This window comes from Clupea harengus, chromosome 4, assembly GCF_900700415.2.
Source record: "Clupea harengus chromosome 4, Ch_v2.0.2, whole genome shotgun sequence".
Lineage (NCBI taxonomy): Eukaryota > Metazoa > Chordata > Actinopteri > Clupeiformes > Clupeidae > Clupea > Clupea harengus.
In genome coordinates this window covers 19,075,577-19,097,442 of record NC_045155.1, presented here as the reverse complement: position 1 = coordinate 19,097,442, position 21,866 = coordinate 19,075,577, and the positions used below count along the sequence as shown (strand labels likewise).

Sequence of the window (21,866 nt, the reverse complement as noted above, 5' to 3'; positions counted from 1 at the left end):
AAAGGCCAATGCCTGGTGAATGTTCACAGCGTGTGCTCGCACACAGCGTAAAATATATAAACAGATAAAAATCAGGTGGGAACGATGCAGCTCTCGCCATGTCCAATCTGAGTAAGAGGGACTCATGGACCCCTGGCTTCTCCCACTCCCAGCCAGCTGATGTGTTGAAATTGCTGCTGTGATATTTCAGCAGGAGCCTCTTATTTTAAGTGCAGGGCAATGAGTTATTCAAATTTTGTCGTAGTCAGGGCCTCTCTTCCCAGAGCATCTCTGGCCATCTGGCGCGGTTGCCATGATGAAAGATGGTTACACCTTTGCCAGTAGAGATACAGCAAATAGGCAAAATCTGCTTTTCCTTCTGCATGTTTAGGAGTGCCATGATATGAATGATTTGAATGAAAAGAACGCCACGATTTCATTTGGGCGTGTTATATTAGCCTATATTATCTATAAGCACATGTATTTATATATGTCTGGCTATATTTGTTACTTGTTTGCATTTGTTTACATGGCACAACAGACATAAGCTTGTGCAGAGCAATAATATGAACTTCATTCTGTTAATCTATTATTGTGTTATATGTTGTAACTCTGAATCTAGTAATCCTTATCATGAAGTTAAGTGGCGTGGTGCCTAATCATGATCTGCATCAGGAGGCTCCTGCATAAAATGTGGTTTTAATTGCTCCTGTTGCAAAATGATAATTGTAACATGCTGCACTTTGATTTTGAAGACCCCAGATTCTTCTGACTATACTCAGTATCCTTTTCAATTGGATATAAGTTTTTAACAGTTATCTGAAGTATAGAAAAATGAACTGATGAAAGTTCCTGTCCACTATTCTCATAGATGGATGAACAATTTTTTGTCTCCTTTGTCGAGTATTGATGAGTTTCAAAGCCAAATAGCAGATAAGCGATTCTGCTGATGGAGGGTGAACTGGAGGATGTTAGTTGTCTTTCTCAGGCTGACAGCATTCTTCAGCACAGATACTAAAATCCCATAGGTCTACATGCATGCCGTAGAAGAACACTGACAATTGGAGGTAATTTATTTAATTATTACCATTGTCTTCTGGATGTCAAATGATATCTAGGCTGAGGGAAATAACCACACAAATCCAATCAATCGTATCCAGTCAACTAATCTTTCAGTCCCATTGTCTCTGAATTAGATTTTGAAGAGACAGAGCAAAGAATTAATCTCAATGATGTGGGTGCAGTTTTATCTCCTAATTAAAATCACCAAACAGACCTTTTGATTACACCCAAAGTCTTCCTGGATTCCCTGTGCTTATTACTTTAGTAGTTTTTGGCATATTTTAATTTGAGATGTTGTGATCTCCAATAAAGTGAACTGAGCACTTCAAATGAAGCGATGGGAGCCTGGGGATTTGAAGATAAGATGGCGGGAACATTCTTTCATGTACAGTATTACAAGTCAAATAAGTTTGTACTCAGTAATTACCTTGAGTCCAAAGAACTTGTTTGTGTCTCTGCTGCAGTGTCTTATACATTATTGGTTTTAAGGCCAAGGTCAAACTCTTCAATACTCTTTTGAGGAAGGTTTGCACTATTTTATCTGGAATTCAACATTTATGTTAAACAACGATAAAAGAAGAACTTACACAAGGGGTGTAACCCCTGTTTTGAAGGGTTAGGGAGAACAAACCCTGTAATGATGAGAGCTGATGATGGTGCAAGTGGTTATGCTTCATGCAACAATCAGGGTCGCTCTTGCAGAAGTGTCATGTTAATTACCACTTTTGTGATGGTATTCTGAAAGGATAATTGCAATGGGTTAAAGCAATTGTTGTTTCAGGAATTCATTTGCTGGAGAAAAAAGGCTGAGATGTGTTATGTATAGATTGATGGTTAACTGAGATTGCCGTTGTGCAAATTATGTGCAAAATCCCCGTGGCCCTTTTGTCTGCACTGAAATAATTACATAACTATTTTTCATTACTCTGTATGAATATTAATACATGAATAACAGATGCAAAGAGCTTAGAAAACTTGTTATAGTTGTGGGAATGTGGTATAATTATATTATGTTATATATTGCACGTTTTTACAAGTTTTATTTTACTTTAGTTTCGCAAGGCTAGACCCTTCAGGATGTGAGCACACATCTGAAAATACTTTGCTGATTTGTATTGTGGAGAAATTCGCCACTGACAAGGCTAAGCCCACAGAATGTCCTTCTAAAACCTGCCCCAGAGGAAAAGATCCTTGCCTTCCTGAGGTACTGGATTGATTGAGTGCATCTTTGTCCTCACCCATGGCTGTCCAAAGCACCAAAGGTTGTCTCTAGATATTTGATGTCTAGCTTTGTAAGATGGCTGTAACATGTATTCTGTAATTAGATGAAGCATATCTGGTGAGGCAATTATAACTTAAATATCCTTGACAACGCTGTACCGTATTCATGTAGCATGTATGACATGGTAATATCTCTGTATTAGAAATAAAAGCCTTGTGCAAATTATGACATATCTGCACCACCCACAAGTAGAGCAAGCCTACTGTTAGGATTAGTTCCGAGTCAAAGAGCCACATTATCTACAATGAAGTTATTGAAGGAGACAAGTCCAAGTATCCAGAGAATACGTTAAAACTGTGCTAGAAGCAGTCCATGCCTGCAGTATTCTTAGCATGGAAGCTATTAATGGTTTTGTCATCCGCGACAGACTAATCGTTTAAGGTGACTATAACAGCAATGTCAGCAGTTCTTGCTAACTTCTGCAAGGCTTAACCATGGTAGCATGGTGCTCACATGCAAACTAACTGACAGGCAGGGATGCTCGTCTCTTCGTTAGTCTCCTAATAGGCGCCCTGTTGAATTCTTTTCAGTCACTCATTACAGTGCCCAGGAGAGCCTTAGAACCGTGTCTTATCTCCTCAATGTCTATTTCGGTGATAACCATACTGTTAGCAATTGGTGTGAAACCTACACTTTTTTTACTGGGATTTGTAAAGTGTATTATTGTAGAACTGCTTTGGAGTGCATTACTGTAAATCACAATTGCATTATGGGAAACTTTACATAATCTAAATAGTAGTCTTACTGTAGAAATGATGTCCTGCGTAGTACTGTGTACCCCACCATTGCACTGTGGGAGAATACAACCTTTTACTGTGAAAAGCTTGCTCTAGGGGTTCAGGCCACTGTAAAGGACAAGTTTTTATTATTATACTTTATATTAATTAATGCAATTCATTTGAATTGAAATTGAAAAACAGAAAATGAGAAAAAATAAGTCAGAACCTTTTCATTTCTCTGCTTTGACCCATGACCCATGTGCAAAGGTATAAGTAGCATAGCACTCAAAAATGTGACCATATAAACTGCTGCACAGTGATGAAGCTGTATGTCTGATTACGGTGCAGAACAGGTGTTTTGCCACATGTCTTTAGATAAGCTCATGTAGGCACAGCACATGAAGAGATGAAGCTGCTCAGTTGCTGGTGCTTTCATCCCAGAGAAGCTACAGTGCTTACATTTTGGTTTATGAACTTAGCAGTCTATTTTAAGTAGCATTCAACATCTCTCAGGAATCCAACCCATGATCTTGGTGCTGTCAATGTGTGGCTTCATCAACTACCTGTTCAGCTACAGAATGACTAGCTGATCGTAATATATTCTCCTGAATTTGAAATACAAAACAAGTTAAACAGTAGATCACTTCAAAACAACATTACAATAATTAACTGTCGAATATTTGTACAGTAAGATACTGCTGTTTGCTTTTTACAATAGGCTTATTCCTAATGTACAATCAAAAACAGTAAAGTACTGAAAAAAATACTACATACTTACTGTTGAATTTCTTCTGGTATTTTACTGGAGATGATGTAAAACTTTTTTTTACAGCAGGCTTCTTGTTACTGTGAATGCTATGCCAATAAAATACTAGAAAAGACAATAGCTACCAGTAACTCACTGTAGTTTTTAACAGGACATCTTTAACAGTGTATTAGAACATGAAAACAGCTAGCTGAAGGAGTCTTAAAAAGTATTACCTACAGCAGCTTGAAATGTGTTTCTGTTAAACCATTTTAAAGAGACTTTGGGATCTAAAGTATTAGCATTTTGACATCATGCAGTGTGTGATGAATTCCAGAAGGAGTGGGCAAACCTACTGCTGTTTACAATCATTTACATGCTGTGTGGGAATGTGCAACATGCATACCTAAAGCTAGCCCTGAGCCATACACCAGCACATGAGATAGTGCAGCAAATCACGGTGAAGACACCTACAGTCTGGAACATAGAGTGAACTAAAATGGCTTTGTTGTCTGAAAGGAGTATGTTATTCCAGATGGCCATAAAAAAATGAACTCTTTGTTAACCATGGGTGCAGCCTTGAGATTGTTGTTCTGAGATGAAATGGGTGTTTTGGTCAAGCACTGTAATTGCCCCCAGACTGCTATAATCCCCATCACACAGCCATGTCTCCGCTGTGATAATGAGCAAGTGTACCTTTCCTTCCTGTACTATTATTGCACTGGGTTCATCTAAGAGTTATAACACCGCATGGTTTTTCTTTTTCTTCTGTTTTGGTCAAATACTTAACGAAACAGACTGCCTTGTTTCTGTCTTGATGGAATACATTTGCATTTAAATGCAGGCCCAGGGGTTATTAGGAGGCCTACTTGATCACCGTTGCGACACCTACTTTTTCCTGAGCAGAAGTGGGTCAAATGGCCCAGGATAAAGTGCCTGACATTAGGTGTGTGTGTGTGTGTGTGTGTGCGTGTGTGTGTGTGTGTGTGTGTGTGTGTCTGTGTCTGAAGGGGCGGTGGATGCCGTTTGCAAAGGGATAATTTAAGAACCAATCAAACAGATACGCAATTAGCATTCATCTTGCTGCCACGTGTGGCAACTACTAATTTAGCTTAGCAGGTACTGGCCACCACTCCTGCTCTCCTGCTCTCCTGAGGATAGAGGCGCTGTGGCTCTCCTGCCAGAAATGCCCACGCTGAACAGAAAACCTGGGCTCATTAACAGTGCTCCTCTCACGTGTATCAATAATGCAGCACCCATGTGAAGAAGCAGCCACACTGGTCCACTTGCACCGTCCCCTTTAATGCAGCATTAATCATAAAGGTCAAGGGTCAAACAGGGAAGGGCAACATGGGGTCAGGTGTGCACAGCTACCTATAATCAGGTGCTAGGAGGGTGGAGGCAGGGGTTTTAAAGTAATCCCCGCTGAAATGACGTCACTGATCTTCGGCTTTCTTGGTCAGAAGAGTGGAGAATGCCTTTCTCTCCATGTTCGGTGGTTCACTCATCGATCGCACAAATGCTCCACAGGTGTTAAGACGACACTTGCGTGAACTTCAGAAGTCTTACAATTGTGGCTTACATTGTAATCTCTTGTGACACATTCAGTTTAAAGGGATTGTTCGTCGATGCTATTGGCCGGCTCAAACCAAACCTTTCATTAATTAACGAATTAAGTGGCCTGGCTCTGTCCACTTAATGCCTTTACCGCTCGCTCTGAAGTGTGTCCCTTTTTGTACAACAGTGCACATGCACTGCCGTTTCCACCAGATGCGTTCACCATCAAAATAGGGCCCATAGTCCGTTATTTATCAGTTTCAACAGTTTTCAACTTTATCAACACATTTAGATTGAATCTAAACTGAAGCAAAAGTCATAATGGGTCTGTGTTGTATCTGTAACAGTGGCTGACAGGGTTGATGAGAGTGCCCAGGGAGGTCTATGTAGCCACAAGCTTCACTCATTGCACCCCAAGGCTATAACTGCAGACAAACAGATGCCCATAATCATTCACTATGAAAAGCTACATCCAGTGTTTCATTCATTTCACGAGTCTACTAGCCTCAATCTTAAACAGACTGAAGGGGTCAAGAATGTCATCAGCTTTGGTTGCGCTTCCTGGATATCCAGAGCAAATGAAGCTCTGATTGGGCCTAATCTGTTCCAGAATGTTCTGGGTGTACAGGGCTTTTGTTCAGGATTCATCTTCTACCCCTAGAGGAGTGGGAAGGACGATGCAAAACGAAAGGAAATCTCTTTGTCTTTCTCAAACTTGGTGTGAGAAATCACGTTTACACGTTTGTGCGGTAGCCAACGGCTTTGCATACATCAAGGGAAGGTGAAATCAGATTACATTATGTAGTGGCTACAGGAGTGTTTGGTTATGCTCGCTTTTCTGTCACTGTTTGGATGTTCGGGCATAGGTGTCGAAGCATTTCATTAAAACGGTTATAAAAAGAGATGTGTTGATAATTGCCTAGACAAGGCGAAAGAAGAGGCAAAGGTCAGGTAGAAGACAGCATATGCAGGCTCCTCTCCTGTGGAAGGAATAACATTCATGTTTTATTTCCATACATGATGCATTGTGGGTGTTGGCTTGCTAGTTAGAAGGCATTCCTGTTACTTTTCTCACTCCCTGTCTTTCCATCTCTCTCTCTCTGCCTGTTTTCTCTTTCGCTCTCCCCCATCGTTCTCTCTGTCTGTCTTGTTATGCTTATTTTCGCTCTCTCTCTCTCTCTCTCTCTCTCTCCCTTCTTCTCCATCTTTCTCCCTCTGTCTGTCTTTCTGTCTTCATCCCTCCCCTTGACTTCTTCCTGAGCTTAAATCGATGCCTTGGCCCTTTCATCCTCCCCACGGAGCCACTCACCGGGAGCAGAGTCCATCAGGCTCCATGGGGCTGACATTTCCCCCTCCAGCTCACTGACCAAAGGAAGAGCCCCAGTCCCACGCTACCCCCAGGGGGGGATAATCTTGGGGTAAAAACCCTGAAATCCTATGATTCATGATATGCGACTCTAGACATGCACTGTGCATGGCCTGAGCAGTGGAAGAGAGAGAGAGAGAGAGTGGGAAAAATAGATTGCTGTGAAAGTTTGTGCTGTAACCTGCTGGTGGGGATATACAAGAGCATTTGTCCTACCTTGCAGTTGGCATGCAGAGCTTTTCTAGTGGTGGAGGTAGTGCAACGGAAGGGTTTGTTTGTGGTGAGGCTTGGAGAGTGTGGCATTCAAAAGGCATTGAGACCCCAAACTGAAGGTCTCCCACTGTTAATTGGTTTGCTCTTTGTGAGAACTGTTTGTAAGGTTGGCTCGGGGCCAGGGTTGGATTTTTCATTGAGACAGGCTCAGCGTCTCTACTTAAGACCACTTACATGTTCTGAGCTGTGTCTTTTTTGGTTGTTGTTGTTGCGGGAAGCTTTCGAAGACCAATCGTTTTTTTGTTCACCTCATCGTCTTGGCAGTGTGAGGAAAGAAATGCATAACTGCTGCTCCCCCCCCCCCCCCCCCCAAAGAAAAAGAAAAACTGAAAAGTTTTACCCTAACCCTAACCCGAGGCACTCACAGAGAAATAAAACTCCACGACAGACACAGCTGACAAGCAGAGTTACCGTTGTTAATGCAAGTCTGACAACATCAATATGAGATGAGGCCCTCAAGTTCACACAGACAATTGCAGGGACTTGAAGTGAGTGCCTTGGTGAAGCAAGGCTCCCGCTGAAAACACAATGAAGAGGCAGGAAAGGGCGACAGGTCACTGTCGAGTGTGTTTGTTTTGCGCCCAAAACCATCACCTTCCAATTTTCCCCATGAAGTGGTCCATTTACCCATGGGCATTGTCTCATTTCTGCACGCTGGCACCAATACTGAAACACTGTGTCGTTTGCTCACAAAAAATGGCCCAGACATAGTTGATTGTGTGCTAGGCTTGATCTGTTAAGACATGCAGTGTCAGACTGATTAGGATTTGTTTAATCATTCACTCTGGACTCACCAAAGGGGGTGGGGGGGGTGGTCTAAAAACGTACATGCCAAGCACTGATTCTGGAACAGTGGGCAGCTGACTCAGTTCTAGATCAGTTGTAGCAATTGTACTAACTGTGTGGGTAAAAGTTAATGACCTCCCCTCTCCTAGAACTTTAACAGTCTCCTGGCAAGAAGTCGGGGCCACTTTATCTCCAGAGTGAGCTGTCAGTTTGTGATGAATGCTGGCTGGAAAAGCGTGTATCAAAATCTTGCATACATTATTAGCTGCAGTTTCCCCGGCTGTATATTACACCGCTTTTTACACCGCCACCTACAATGTTATGGAGCAATTACCCCGACTTCAGGGGGAGTCATGTGACAAGCGTGTACAATTGCTATAATGCAGCAAATCCAGTCCCAGTTCGACTTCTTCATAACAAATGATATATAAGAAAGCCTTGTAACAGACAGGAATATGGTGGCAGACACACCTGAAAATGTTTTGATAAGACAGCGGTGGTCACCACTTTCTCGGCCATCTTTTCCAGATGGACATCTCGGGGCGGTGTCCTGTGAACGCCTGAGCTGTTTGTCCATGCTTGAGTGATTCATCCCATTGATTGCCTCAGATAAGACCTCGCTTGATAAATACTTGTGCAGACCAGAAGTAAAATGTCAAAGCAGATCAATAGCCGTGCCTGGGAGGGCTGGGGGACTGACTCTCAGCTGGCTGCTTTACATCTCAACTGCAATCGACCCGCCACGGTCCTCCAATTACAGAATGATTTTGTCACTTACCTTAATATGCCGTCATTCCAGAGACAATCCAGGGTAATCCTATTTGGTTTGCCTCTAAGAAGTACAAATAAACAAACACGGCTTTCTTCAACTTTTTTTTCTCTCTGCGTCCTCTCTCTGAGCTTTTCAGAAACAGGTGCAGGACCCACCGTTCTGCTCCGGCAGCTAATTAATGCAAGATAATTCCTACTTTGGGGGCACGGTCGGCCCCAAATCAGACTTGCTAACTGGTGATCACAGAGCCGAGTGGCCCATTCATGGTTTGCCTGGTCTCGTTTGATCATCTCTTCAGCAAGACATACGGGAAGAGAGCAATTACAGAGTCTCAGGCCCTACGTTTAAGAACCTGATGCCTAAATTAAACGGGCCGTTCTTCAAACCCCCCCCCCCCACTACAAAGTCAGACAGAAAAACTACAGAGCAAACCTGGAGATGCTGCAGAGAGGGGGATAAAAAGAGAGGCAGAGACAGAGCGAGAGAAGGAGAATGAAAGTCTATTGGTGGTACTTTGGTGTGCAGTCCAAATGTAATGGTAAACATAAGCAATGTGAGTAATTGTAATGTCTAATATCTAATGTCAGTTTAATAGTTGGGGTGGGAGAAGAGGCAAAAAGACTAAGAACTCCTAAATATCAAGTGGCAGGATGGCCAGTCCAGATATTACACTAACCCACCCCTATCCCTTCCTAAGCACCTACACACACAGACCCAGACACACACACAGACACAGACACAGACACAGACACACACATAGTCACACAGACACAGACCCAGACCCAGACACAGGCACACACACACACACACACACACACAGAGAGACACACACACAGACACACACACTGACACATTTCATGAAGACAGAAAGACTTGTCAGAAAATCAAAATGGTGTGAAGATTAGCTCGAAGGTCAGACATCAAGCCTCCTGCCATGACCCAGAGAGACTAAAAGCCTTTAGTGGAATCAAGCCTCGGAGGGCTCTGGGCATAAAACCCTTTTTACGGTTGTTTCTCGATACATACCAGGGGCATTTTAAAAGTGATTCCTTTACTTTAGAACTTGAGCACCCGTGCTTTTGTCAGTGTGTGAGATCTGGAGAGAGAAGGAAGGTGCTGACAGTACACACATACATTGTGAGTGCAACGCCTTTAAATATAGGGACTGCTGAAGGAGAGCGAGAGACTTCCCTCAACACGTTTTATAAATGGTTTGGATGTGCGACCCCCACAAAGCATTAACATGCGCTAGATGTCGAAAACTCTTCATTACTCTCCGCTGAAGGTCGTCAGCACAGTGGCATAGGGGCGGATAAGGTGATACGTTATGAGTGATTATTTATGACTGCTTGTCCATTACAGCCTGAACCAACACCCATTAGCGAGGTGTTGGAGCTCGACTCGGAGTCCAATTCTGACACGAAAATCTAACTGATTATGTGGCAGCTCCCTCCTGAAAACAATGTAATGATGTGTTTCATGGAGTTATTACAATCATCATTAGAAGTGATCCAGAGCTATTTGTTCAAAGTTCGTGTATCATTTCGCTCGTCCTTAGGGAGAGAGACAGAAAACTGTAAATTCTAAGCCTCTGCGTAGTGGCATCTCAGAGGTGCTTTGGAAACCTCTCTGCTTGTGTTTACTAGGCGATATGTATTAATGTACTGTCCTACGTGTTCCATTACCAGCATAGGGCTTCTAAACGTTAAACGTCTCTGCTGGAGAAGGGGCCAGGGCAGAGGTGTGTGCCATGAAGCACTGGGTGCCATTTTACCTCCAGATCACAGAAACAGCTCGAGGCTAACCTTCAGGTCAGTGGCACAGACTGACAAGCCAGCCGTGACGGCCAAATGACATGAGAGTGTGTGTGTGTGTTTGTGTATGTGTGTGTATGTGTGTGTGTGTGTTTGTGCGCACGTGTGTGTGTGTGTGTGTGTCTCTCAGTGTGTGTGTGTGTGTGTGTGTGTGTGTGTGTGTGTGTGTGTGTGTGTGTGAACCTGGCAATCATTCTGTCACTCTGTGGTTTGTGGTCTTCAAATTCCCTTGCTTCAAGCATTGATCCATAAGACTGGAACAATACTTCTCAATATCATAGTTTTAATGTTGGAAGAGGCTATCTCATTGTGTGATAGATCTTGAAAATCAATCCCCCCAGGTTTCATCATCTGAAGACTTTGAGTTACAAGATCATTTACTTGCCATTTCTTCAGTGACAGAATCACACTTGTTTTCATGTGACCTCTTAACCTCAAAAGACTCCAAAGAACAACAACACAGTATGAATAAGAAAAATGTCTACTCGGTATATTGTGTGATGTTTTACAGTAAAGTGTCCGGTTGTTACCATAAACTGCGGTTTGCATATAAATCCACTTTGCAAATTGTTAATAAATAGGATTTAAGTTTTATGGGAAATTTGCCTTGGCAATCTCAGAACAAGCCAATGATGTTGAATAGGGAAAGGTAGAGAATGCACTTTTACTGAATAGATTTTGTATTTTACTCAATATGTTCCAAGGTAAATATAAAAGTCATTTATTTAAAATCATTCAAACAGTTCAAGTAGCTATACCAAGCCATACCAAGATTATTTGTCATTGGAAGCCTTCTCCCCTAATAATCTCATCCTTGGCAGGAGCCTCAGTGTCCTAGAATACTGTGGATGGTTGATTAAGTCCAAGAATCAACAAAAGCTTGTTTTACATTCTTAGAAATCAGGTCTTTTTTCATTTTTTCCCCCGGGAGCTGATCACCACAGAATGGGTATCAACAGAAGAGCATATTTGAATCCTTGCCACCAACCACTGGTACAGATTAAAGCCTGAATGCAGTGTTAATGAGACCCGTTTGTGTTTTGCATGGCCCTCTCCTCCTCCTACTCTCCCTCTCTCTATCCCTCACTTTCTCCATCCCTCCATCGTCCCCTCTCCCTCTCTTGCTCTCTGCAGGTCACGCTTCATCAGGGCATTTCAGTCTCACTCGCCCAGTCGCACTTTACAGAAAATCTCACAGGCTGTTGCTGAGCAAAATCACACTCCACAGAGTCTTCAGATTGCAGCTTACAGTCTGTGTCGTGGCAGCGAAGGCGGCGAGGGCTCACTTTGAAGCTGAACGCTGATGGCTGTTCTAAGACGCAAAGAGACAGAGAGAGAGAGAGATAGAGAGAGAGAGAGGGAAGGAGAGAGAGAGAGAGGGCAGATGACAGATCCAAATATTGGCTGTATAAATGAGCTAGATATTCTCTGGGGGCTGATCCTCCACTCTCAACACTTTTAGTAGCGACGATGGTTAGAGAGCGACACATGCACATGAGATAACAGAGAAAAAAGGAAGGAGCATATAAAACAATGTGACAGGAGGATGTAGTGCATGTTGGATGTGAACTCCCCTTTTGTCTTTATCTTTTTCTTTCACTCCACAGCTGTCGCTGAAAAACCGCTGGTACTGACTCAAACTTGCAAAGGAACACGCAGACTGACATCTCTTAGTGTCAACGAACACATCCCCCCGCAAGAAGTGCAGCCGCACTAATTCGCTGCTACCATGCGGCTGCAACGCACGAAGTAGCTGTCATATCTCATAAGCCCCGAAAAAGAGGAGAGGAAGTAGACAGCTCTCCAAATAGGTGAATAATGCAGATAAGGGTTTCATAACTGAAGAATAATTTAAACATATCTGATCGTTTCCAAGATTCTTCAGTTTTCCATGTTTGATCTGCGGGGGCCAGCGCTGTACTGTAACCCCTCCCCCCCCTACTGTTGAACAGCTGAGGGGAGACGTATGATATAAATGTATCGCAGACAAATGGGAAGACTCCCTTGGCAAAGCACTCTCCTGTGATCACTCAGGCATGCATCTAAGCTAAAAACCCTGTACGGCCGAATTGCAAAAAGCGCGTCTGATACAATATTCATGACCTCAGTTTTTTCAGGACCATAAATAAAACCGCTGCTATATTTGGAGTTCTGGTACCGTGCAATCCCCAAGCCCCCCTGGATTCCACACAACACCATAAAATCCCATCCTCCATCTGCCTCCCCTCTCCCCGGGACGTGTGTAATGGTACATGTGGGGTGGAACCTCCTCCTGCAACAGCCCCCCCCCCACCCCTCCGGTGAGGCAGCGGCGCGTCCCCGGGCTGTTGATGTCACCTGGGAGCTGTGCCATCTTTTGAGATGAGCACTCAGAGATGTCAGGCAGCCCAGAGAGCCCACATCTGCATTACCTGCTGTTTATCAGAACAAAAACCAAAGAAGAAGATGTGGTTACACGTTCATAGAGAAATGAAAGAACCTATTTTTTTCCTTTTTGTGTGGAACACACATGTGTTGTCGTACAGGCTTACTGCTGCCTGCTCCAGATGTGACAACTGACTCCATCTTTGTAGAATGTGGAAGCAGCAGCAGCAGAGGGGCACCTTTCGCTCAGACTCAAAGCCTCTCTGTCTCTGATGGCATGGCCAAGTGTTTGCCTGCTATCACACAATCTTGGACAATTACGTCTACGTAGTAGATACGACAGTGCACACTGACGCACTTCTCGCTTTTTTTCTCTCACTTTCATTCAGTGTCTCTCTTTCTTTCTCCTTTTCTCCCTCTCTCCCTCCCTCTCTCCCTCTCTCTGTCTTTCTTGTTCTCTCCATCCGCTCCCAGGGCACTCTATGACGCCAGTGTATTGATCTGCAGGAGAGCTTGTGTGCCAGCAGGAACAGCAGTGTCTGTCTGGAGTATCAATTAGAATAATACTCCCCCTCGCCAGGAGCGCACACTCACAGAGCTGGCAGCCTCTCTCTCTCCCAGTGGAGAGCCACGCCGAGGTGTTTAGTGTCTGGAGTCGGCTCCGGTGGCAAGCGGCTACCTCTGTCCAACGCGTCGTCTCATCTCAAGCAACAGTGTTGGAAGGGAGAGAGAGAGACAGAGAGAGAGAGAGAGAGAGAGAGAGAGAGAGATAGAGAGACAGAGAGAGAGAAAACATGTCTCCTGGTTGCGTGCATCCATTGTGTTTCCAGTGTAATATTGTGAACAGTGAGAACATGCAACATATTGACGTGGAGTAACACGGGAAGCGAGCCGCTGCAAAATCATCAGAAATGTGTGATTCTATTGCTTTGGTCAGGTGTAATGTGAGCATATCTGCCATTAAGCACTGGCTGGGAATAAGCTGCTGCAGTGGTGTGCTGCATCTCAATCACGTGACACCAGCATCAGTGGTACATCATCATATATTTGAGTGCTTACTATAACACAATGTGCTCACCCTTCCGACAACCCAGTTGATTAAGGGCTGTGTGTGTGTGTGTGTGTGTGTGTGTGTGTGTGTGTGTGTGTGTGTGTCTGTGTTGTTGCTGTAAAGTGCTGTTGTGCGATAGGAAAATTTTTCTCGAGTCAGTGCAAAGTAGAACATGTACAAAATGCTTGGTTGCCAGCTCTCTATCTCTTTCTTTCTCTTTCCCTCATCCTCTGTGCCCCCATTCCCTCTTTCTATCCTCCTCACCCTCAAAGACATGGCAATAACAACAAAAAAGCTGCACAACAGCAACTGCAAGCACTGCTGAAACAGCTGAGATTTTAGTGAGTTTCACAAACATTGCCAACAAGTAATATATTCTGCCCTAAATAATTCAGAACATGCTGGGGAAAAGTCGGGGAATTGAACAGTTATTAAAATCCCAGTGAATGAGTGTTGCATACTCAGATCCGATTTAGAAAAGGTCTCTAATTAAGGCCTGACACAGGGTGCTCATCAAGTCCTGCATGGCATTAGTCTAGGAATAATGCATGTAGAACTTTGAGACACAATTCAGTGCCACTGTTTAGAGCCGTAGAGGAATGGAAAGTAGCACAGAGTTAGTGTTAGTGCAGACAGTTTTTAAAGCAAGGCGTGTTGTTCACTTAACTGTACACAGGAAAGTAGAAAAGAAACATCCAGATTGTGCAAAAGAAACTCAACATATCTCTTAGAATAGGACGAATGGGAACGTTTATATTTGTGTTCCAAGTTGCTGTGAATGTGGCCAACATCACAGAGCACGATATGGGGGCATGGGTAAATGCATGTAGATATAAAATATGTATTATGTTGACACACACACACACATACACATACACATACACATACACACACACATACACACACACACACACACATATACACACACATACACGTACACATACGCATACACACACGCCATGACCATGGCTTCTTTCCTCTGTGATGCAGCTCCATATGGTAGAAGGAGGAACCTGCAGAAGCCCATTTCATCATTCGCCTCATTAGCCCAAGGAAGCACACAGGACTTTGTTTGTTAATGAAAATTGCAGTTTTACATGAACAAACTACTAATGAGTGAATCAGCATTCTCTTTGCCCCTCACTCCTCTTTCCTAGTGTTTTCTTTTTTTTGTTTCTCATGGCTTTTTTCTCTCTCTCTCTCCCGCTCCCTCAGTCTCTAGGATGCAGAAAAGAGTGATGATACTCGAGGCCTGAGGGGTAGTGGAGGTTTTAGATGGAGTATGTGAAGTACTATGCTCCCGATGACTGGTGAAGTGCTTTTGTAAATGGCCAGATAAATGGAAGGAGCTTTATAGGCCATGAAACAATATCAGACCTCCAGCGACCCGCCAACACTCACTCTCCCTTGGGTTTTCCTGATGAATTCTGGTCCCGGTCGGGACTTGAGTGCTGTTCAGGGCAGTGGGAGCACATATGAGTCATCTGGCCATCAATCCGCACACAGGGTCAGTGAGTGAAAGAAAAGAGCGAGCAGGCAGGTGCGCCAACAGCGTTTACTCCCGGTGCCATCATTTAATAGATTCACACTGTGGGTCCTTACGCACATCAAAAAAGGGCATTGTGTAAAGCTATTTGGATTACTAGAGCACATTCATTTGGTTAGTTCATAACATGAGCACAGATGTAGGTGCCTTCGAGTGCGGACTTTCACCTCATTTAGGTGTGTCTGATCAAAAAGGTAGGTGTTTCATGTTACTTGTTTTGAGGAAGGCGTTCTGCCACTTCCTTCTTTGAAATGTAAACTGCGTCTTGGTTTTCATTGTTGAGCAGGCACATCTAATCTAATCTCTACACAGTTTGACAGCATTACATTGACCACTGCCTTACTAAGTTGTTTCTCATGGCCTCTCTCTCTCCTGTCTTCTGAGTTCTGAGTCTTCTGTGGTGAGTTCTGACTCTGTCTGGGACAGTATCGCCATTAAGCTGCGAGTATTTAGTTATTTAGCAATGGCCCCTGGTCATAAGCTAAGTAGGTCTAACTTTAAGACAGTAGCTGTACCTGGTCATTAAACCAAAAGAAGTGTAACATGTAGGCCTATCAGAGGCATTAAGTGTAATTGCTTGTAGGTCATTGCAAGGGTGTCATATGGTTTCTTCAACCATTAGGTTTTCCAAAAGGTTACAGTAGTTTCTGTATAATTAGCTACCTACCTTTTGAGGTGAAACTTTAGTCGAGGTTTGTTGACTTATTTTTCTTTAATGGTTGTCAAAGGGTAATTGTGTTGAGAGTCTTTTAGGTAGGCACAAAAAGGCATCAGGGAGACAAAAACTCCATAGTTTGTAATTTATTTGCCCTCCACCAGGTGCATAATCAAAGAAGATGAAAAAATAAACAAAAAGACTAATATAAATTGAAACAAAAGATATTTACAAACAACCGTATATGTACAGTCAATAGTATAGTGTAGTACAAATGTCCCTAAATTGAGACAGCACAAATATAACAACCTCACACTTCTGAGGAGGATAGAGAAGAACATCAGCTCACCAAACAAACTCTCACCGAACTACAACTATGCCAACCCTTTTATCAGGTAGCTGAACTCTCCCTAATTGGCCCATACCACCACAGCACAGGGGTGAAATCAAAGAAATACACATTACACAAAGTTAAAATGGTACCAATAATAATTAAAACAGGCCTTCAAAACAATGATAACAACAGTTATAAGTCACATTCACCTTTGAAAACCTTACAACATAATGAACTGAATTCGCGAGGGTGAAACCATGTTCCTCGCGAACCTGCCCAAACCATAAAGTCATCTCGGAACCCGCGCGCACTTCCTAAGACAAGAAAATATCCAATGGCGGCAAGAACTCATTCAGCTTTGTTTGTTAAACATGCTATGGTACAGTGTCATTCTTTTTCATATGCTACGTATATGTAAAGACAACTAAATAACAGTGATTTGACGGAACAATATTTGTACAATAAAGCGGAGATTTTGATCAACGGTAGATGAATGAACGTGAATTGAAATGTTTGGCATGGTGTTAGCGATAACTGTGCACCCCTGTGCTTCCACACACAAGCCAGCCAAGATAAACCAGTTCAGAGAGTTATTTGGGGATGTACAATAAGAAATGTAGAGGTCTCCGTTGGTGGTTTAAAGTATAACGAAAGTCCATTGCGTCCGCCATTAGAATGCGCCTAGGAAACGCCTAGGAACCCATGTTCATTTTTTAAATTTTTTTATGTAAATTGTTATTTTGTCATTTACTACCTGGTAAGCACAGTGCCGTTCTCCATAGCACCTGCTTACTGAGGCATGCTGTTTAGCTGCCGTTAAAAAGGTTACAGTTGTCATGTTTTCACATCTATAAATACTTGGACCTGGACACTCTAGTAAGTTCTGGTGGTGGATCAGATCCAGTCTAAGAACTGATGCTGTCTGTGCCTTTATACTTGTGAAGACCTGTTGGTGCAGCCACCCTCTAGATTAGAATGACAACCTGGGAAAGGTACAGTGGCAGTAATAGCTTGGATGATATATATTGGCCTTGTGACATGGACATTAAAACTCTCACCACAGACTTAAAGGCCAACCAAGTGGATTAATATTACCAAAGTGATTTGCTACTCAGTGAACTTCCAACCCCAACTGTGTTCCAACTTCCAACCAGCACTGACTTGTGGTACAAAAACGGACTTATCATGCAACACAAGAATGTAGGCAACATTATGAACTCACTATTGTTTGCAGAATGTCTTTTGGCTTTTCTGGCAGTCTACCCCTCCACCCCCAAACCCCAAAACAAAAGAGAGAGAAGACTTCAGTGTGAGGTCCTTCAGATCCAGCCTCTCCCTCCTCACTCTTTCATCTATAATAGATGATCTATTAGGTAACAGGCATCAGGCTGCGACTGCCAACTGCCAACCGCCTTCACGCTCTCTCATGTGCCCCAGGGGAAGGATGAGCGTTAAGTCTCTGGATCTGTTGGGACTCACTTTGACTGGGGACTTCAGCCTTTAACATGCTCTCTCTCTCCCTCTCTCTTAAGTGTAATGATGGCCTTTAAGAGAGCTCTCAGAGGATGTCAATATAGTAGTAAATGACCACAACATGGAACAGGAGATGAAGAATCTCTGTAAAAATGGCCAGTTGAGTCATTTAAACATACAATTGAACCAACCTGTTTGCGACACAAGAGACCAGTGTCTGGTTATTACCTGTTCAGAAATATTACTCTGAATAAGATTCGTGCCTCTTCTGTCACCCGGGCAGAAAATCAATACTAACTATGCTAGCTAGTTTCAACACCTGCAATAAAAGTCCCTGCCACAGAAGCTTCGTTCAGTCAGGGTAGAGGAGTTTTTTTTTGCGTTCCCATGGTTACCCGAGGCTCTGGCATTGATTTCTAGAAACGTGTGTGTGCATGTGCGTGCGCGTGAGAGAGAGCACACTATACGTGTGAGTGTGAAAGCACCTATCTGTATTTAAGATGGCAGCATGGGATGGAAAGAAGTCATTGTTCAAGAAACTGGAGTGAAAAAAAACAACAATTGTGTGATGGCATGAGAAGGATATACACTGCAGACGTATGTGTGATGGCATGAGAAGGATATACACTGCAGACGTATGTGGGATGGCATGAGAAGGATATACACCGCAGACGTATGTGTGATGGGGGGGGGGGGGGGGGGGGGGGGGGGTGAATTTGCATTCACACCAGAACACATAAGTTCAGTCCCCCCAATGAGATCCTTTCCTCTGTTTGTGTGTTGAGTGTAAAGCTGATGAGGCATAGAGGCCATATACCCGGCGTCCTGTCAGATTATAATATCACTGTCAGATGCATGGCTGCTCGGCGCTAGATTGAGGTGTGGGGGGAGGGAGGGGTCACATGTCATTAGGTGCTAGTCTCTGTATCCATTCATTTGAGTACAGCTGGAATTAGGCTGTCTCTCTCTTTCGTTTCCAAACTGCAGTTGCGAGGTGAAGGGCCATTTACTGCTGATGCAGTGGGCTCCCTTCTGCCTGTGTGTTCATTGTCAGGTAGCACGGTGGGTTGTTTTATCGGTTAAGAACAATAACATGTTGCCCCCTGTGCTGCCAGTTATCCTATAATCGAGACACAGAGCGTGAGTGTCTGAACAGTCGTGCTGGTGGAAGAGGACCCTGTGTAATAGAGATCACAGAGATGCTTGCTCGTGCATTTGAATTTATATCTTCATTTTGATTATTTTTTTCCCCCAAGGATAGACGAACCTCCGTGCAGTTATTTACATTTGAATTATTTAGGCTCTTGTACTCCCACATTCAAACTCTTTATACGTTAATATGTCTATGAAACATCAAGCTCTCTGAGGCAAGACTGCAGGTTCATCTGCAAAATAATAGCTCCTATCTCCTCTGTATGTTCTATGACAGAGAATCAGAGCTGAGACTAGATGCTGACCTTTTCCTTGAACATTACAAGATAATTACAAGTCCTATTGTTTGAGCTAAGGAGAAAAAAAATTCTCCCGGGACTGAGAATGTATGTGTGTATTATGTTTGCTCAACTGTCCTTCTCAGCCTGGGGCAGGAGGTTGTGGTTTGGCCTCAAAACCATCTCCTCTCTCAGTGTATATTGGGCCTCCATCTACCTTCAGCAGACACTATTTGTTTACGCCCTCCTTCTGGGGTTTGCGCCGCAAACATCTGGTGAAGTTGTCACCGCGCGTCGCATGCTGTGAAGCCGAAGTCTTTCAGCACGGAGCGTGACTAAAGCACATGGCTGTTGACATTGGCTGGGTGGGCGTCTGTGTGCTGGAGTGGGGGATTATTGGCGGAGGGAGGAGATGGGGGGGGGGGGGGGGGCACACTTGTCTGTGAAGACAAACACACACACACTCGCACAGACAGGCTGGATGTCCATCCAATAAAGTCTCACTTGCACTGACAAGTCGCGAATTTTCGTCTTCACCATGGCTAGTTCGCTATACATCACCCTGGCAGCAGCTAGCATCTATCAGTCTTGACGCATCATTCTGATGTGCATCTGCCACTTTCCCCCTACTTCACAAGGGAAGTCTTTTGAGAAAAGGAACAATTAATTTCCCCCTCGCCACCCACCCGGAAACAACAGCATCAGTGTTGTTCCTCTCCTGCCTTTCATGTCTATAATGAACGCTCGAGTGTTCGAGCTCGGGATTTTGAATTAACTGCAGATAACGCGGCACTGCCTGCTGCATCCTACCCATGTTACGACACACAGATAATAATCTCATAAAACTGTATCTGAGAAGGTGATTATCACGAGCCGGGGCGCCAAACAAAGACGGTCTAAAAATTAATACTCTATTTAAGGCCACCCAGATTGCTGTGGCTGAGGCTGTGAAGGCAGAAAATAGCACCGGAAATTCAATCAGGCTCATTATATTGGGTAGCAAAATGTTTACTGTGCGCTTCATACGTGCAGGGAGGAGGAGGAGGAGGAGGAGGAGGAGGATTACTTAGATACTTAGATGATGTTTATGGGACAAACGGACCTAGCTGGTTAGAGTCTACTGAGCCATGCGCATCCTCTGTGGATCCCTGGGCATCTGTCTCTTCGTTTTGGGTCCCATTTTACTCAAACAGGCAAGCCAGATGCACACACACACACAAACACACACACACACACACACACACACACACTCTCACTCACTCACTCACACACACACACACACACACACACACACAAACACTCTCTCACTCACTCTCTCTCTCTCTCTCTCTCTCTCTCTCACACACACACACACACACACACACCCTCCTCCTCCCCTCCTCTTTTCCTCTTCCACATAGGCACTGTGAAGGGTCCCAATTATCAGGCCTCCCCTCAAATGAGATATAGCTATTCAGCTGGGAAGTCTTCATCTATTATAGATGCTGTGTTTTAGGAGGACGATCTGAGCGTAGTGATATACATTTTGCCCTTCTCCCGATCCCAAAAGGGGGTAGGGGGAAGAGAGCCAGCACAAAGCAAGGGCCTCTGTAAAGTTAGTGGAGCACACTGGCCCTGTCTTTATTATTTGATTTGATTTCCAAAATATAAAAAAAGCCGCTGCTGCTGCTTGGCTGAGGATGTCCGCTCGAGTCTATTTAAATGCTGCCGTCGCAACTCACGCTGAGCGCGTGTCATAGCGGCCCACCGGACGAGCCGGGACGGCCAATTATCCACCTCAGTGCCTGCGCACCGCACAAAAATCAATGTCTGCGGAGGAATATTGTCAAAATATTAATGCAGAGGTCAGAAGTCCCTGGTGATGAGCTGGTGGACAGTTGATAGAAGAGACTGGACTTAGTTTTAGATGTTGAGATGAAGTGGCACTGACTATTGATTGATTCCTACTCGGGTGTTTTACACTTTTAAAACGTATGTTTTTATTTGAGTGTTTATTTCAGGGTGATATTTATTTTAGTACCGTCTTGGTTTGGCTGTTACTTGGCTCTAAATAAATCAGGAAATAAATCCTTTATGTGAGTCTGATGGCTAGCTCTGTGTAGCTCCATAAATGTAGAACCATGCTTGGCAGCAAGGATGGTGAGGCTTTGCCACATCCCCAAAACAATGTCTTTATCAACATTACAGTACAACATAAGATCATCCTATTACTGTTTTGCTGGTCACTGCTGTCATTGTGTACATCTCCATGTTCCTAACCAACGTATTCTCTCTATTTAACTGGGGTTTTGAACCTCTCCTATGGATACAGTAGACCCCCCCACAGCATTCATTCTACCCACAGGCGTGAGGGAATATAAAGCTCTAGTTAGGAGATACACTGTAAAAGGCCTCATCAACTTCCCATCAGCACACCTCCAAGCCTCCAGAGTGCTGCTTCCCCGTGACACGCGGCATGTACAGCCAGACGGGGCTTTGATGGCACTCCATCTCTTATTTAATATACCGGGTGCATCAATCTCCTGGGCATGGGAATAGACTGGGCTAGAGGGACGACGCTTGAAAGGCACAACGCTCCGATTTACAGCCACCAGGTGGGTGATTTTGAGAAGAGAGAGAGAGATGGAGAGAGAGAGAGAGAGTGTAGAAAAGGAGGAT

The 21,866-nt window shown here is 43.9% G+C and overlaps 1 protein-coding gene across 4 annotated transcripts in view; it reads left to right on the top strand.

The window, feature by feature from the left end:
* LOC105894203 (metabotropic glutamate receptor 4) overlaps nt 1-21,866 on the top strand; it is a 180,184-nt gene that overhangs the window by 22,596 nt on the left and 135,722 nt on the right. Inside the window, exon 1 of one of the 4 annotated variants that reach the window (XM_031566579.2) lies at nt 15,512-16,684. The exons of the other annotated variants lie outside the window; for them this stretch is intronic. The gene's annotated coding sequence lies outside the window, so the exon portion shown is untranslated. Of the gene's footprint in view, nt 1-15,511; nt 16,685-21,866 lie in introns of those variants that run through there. 4 annotated transcript variants of the gene reach the window in all.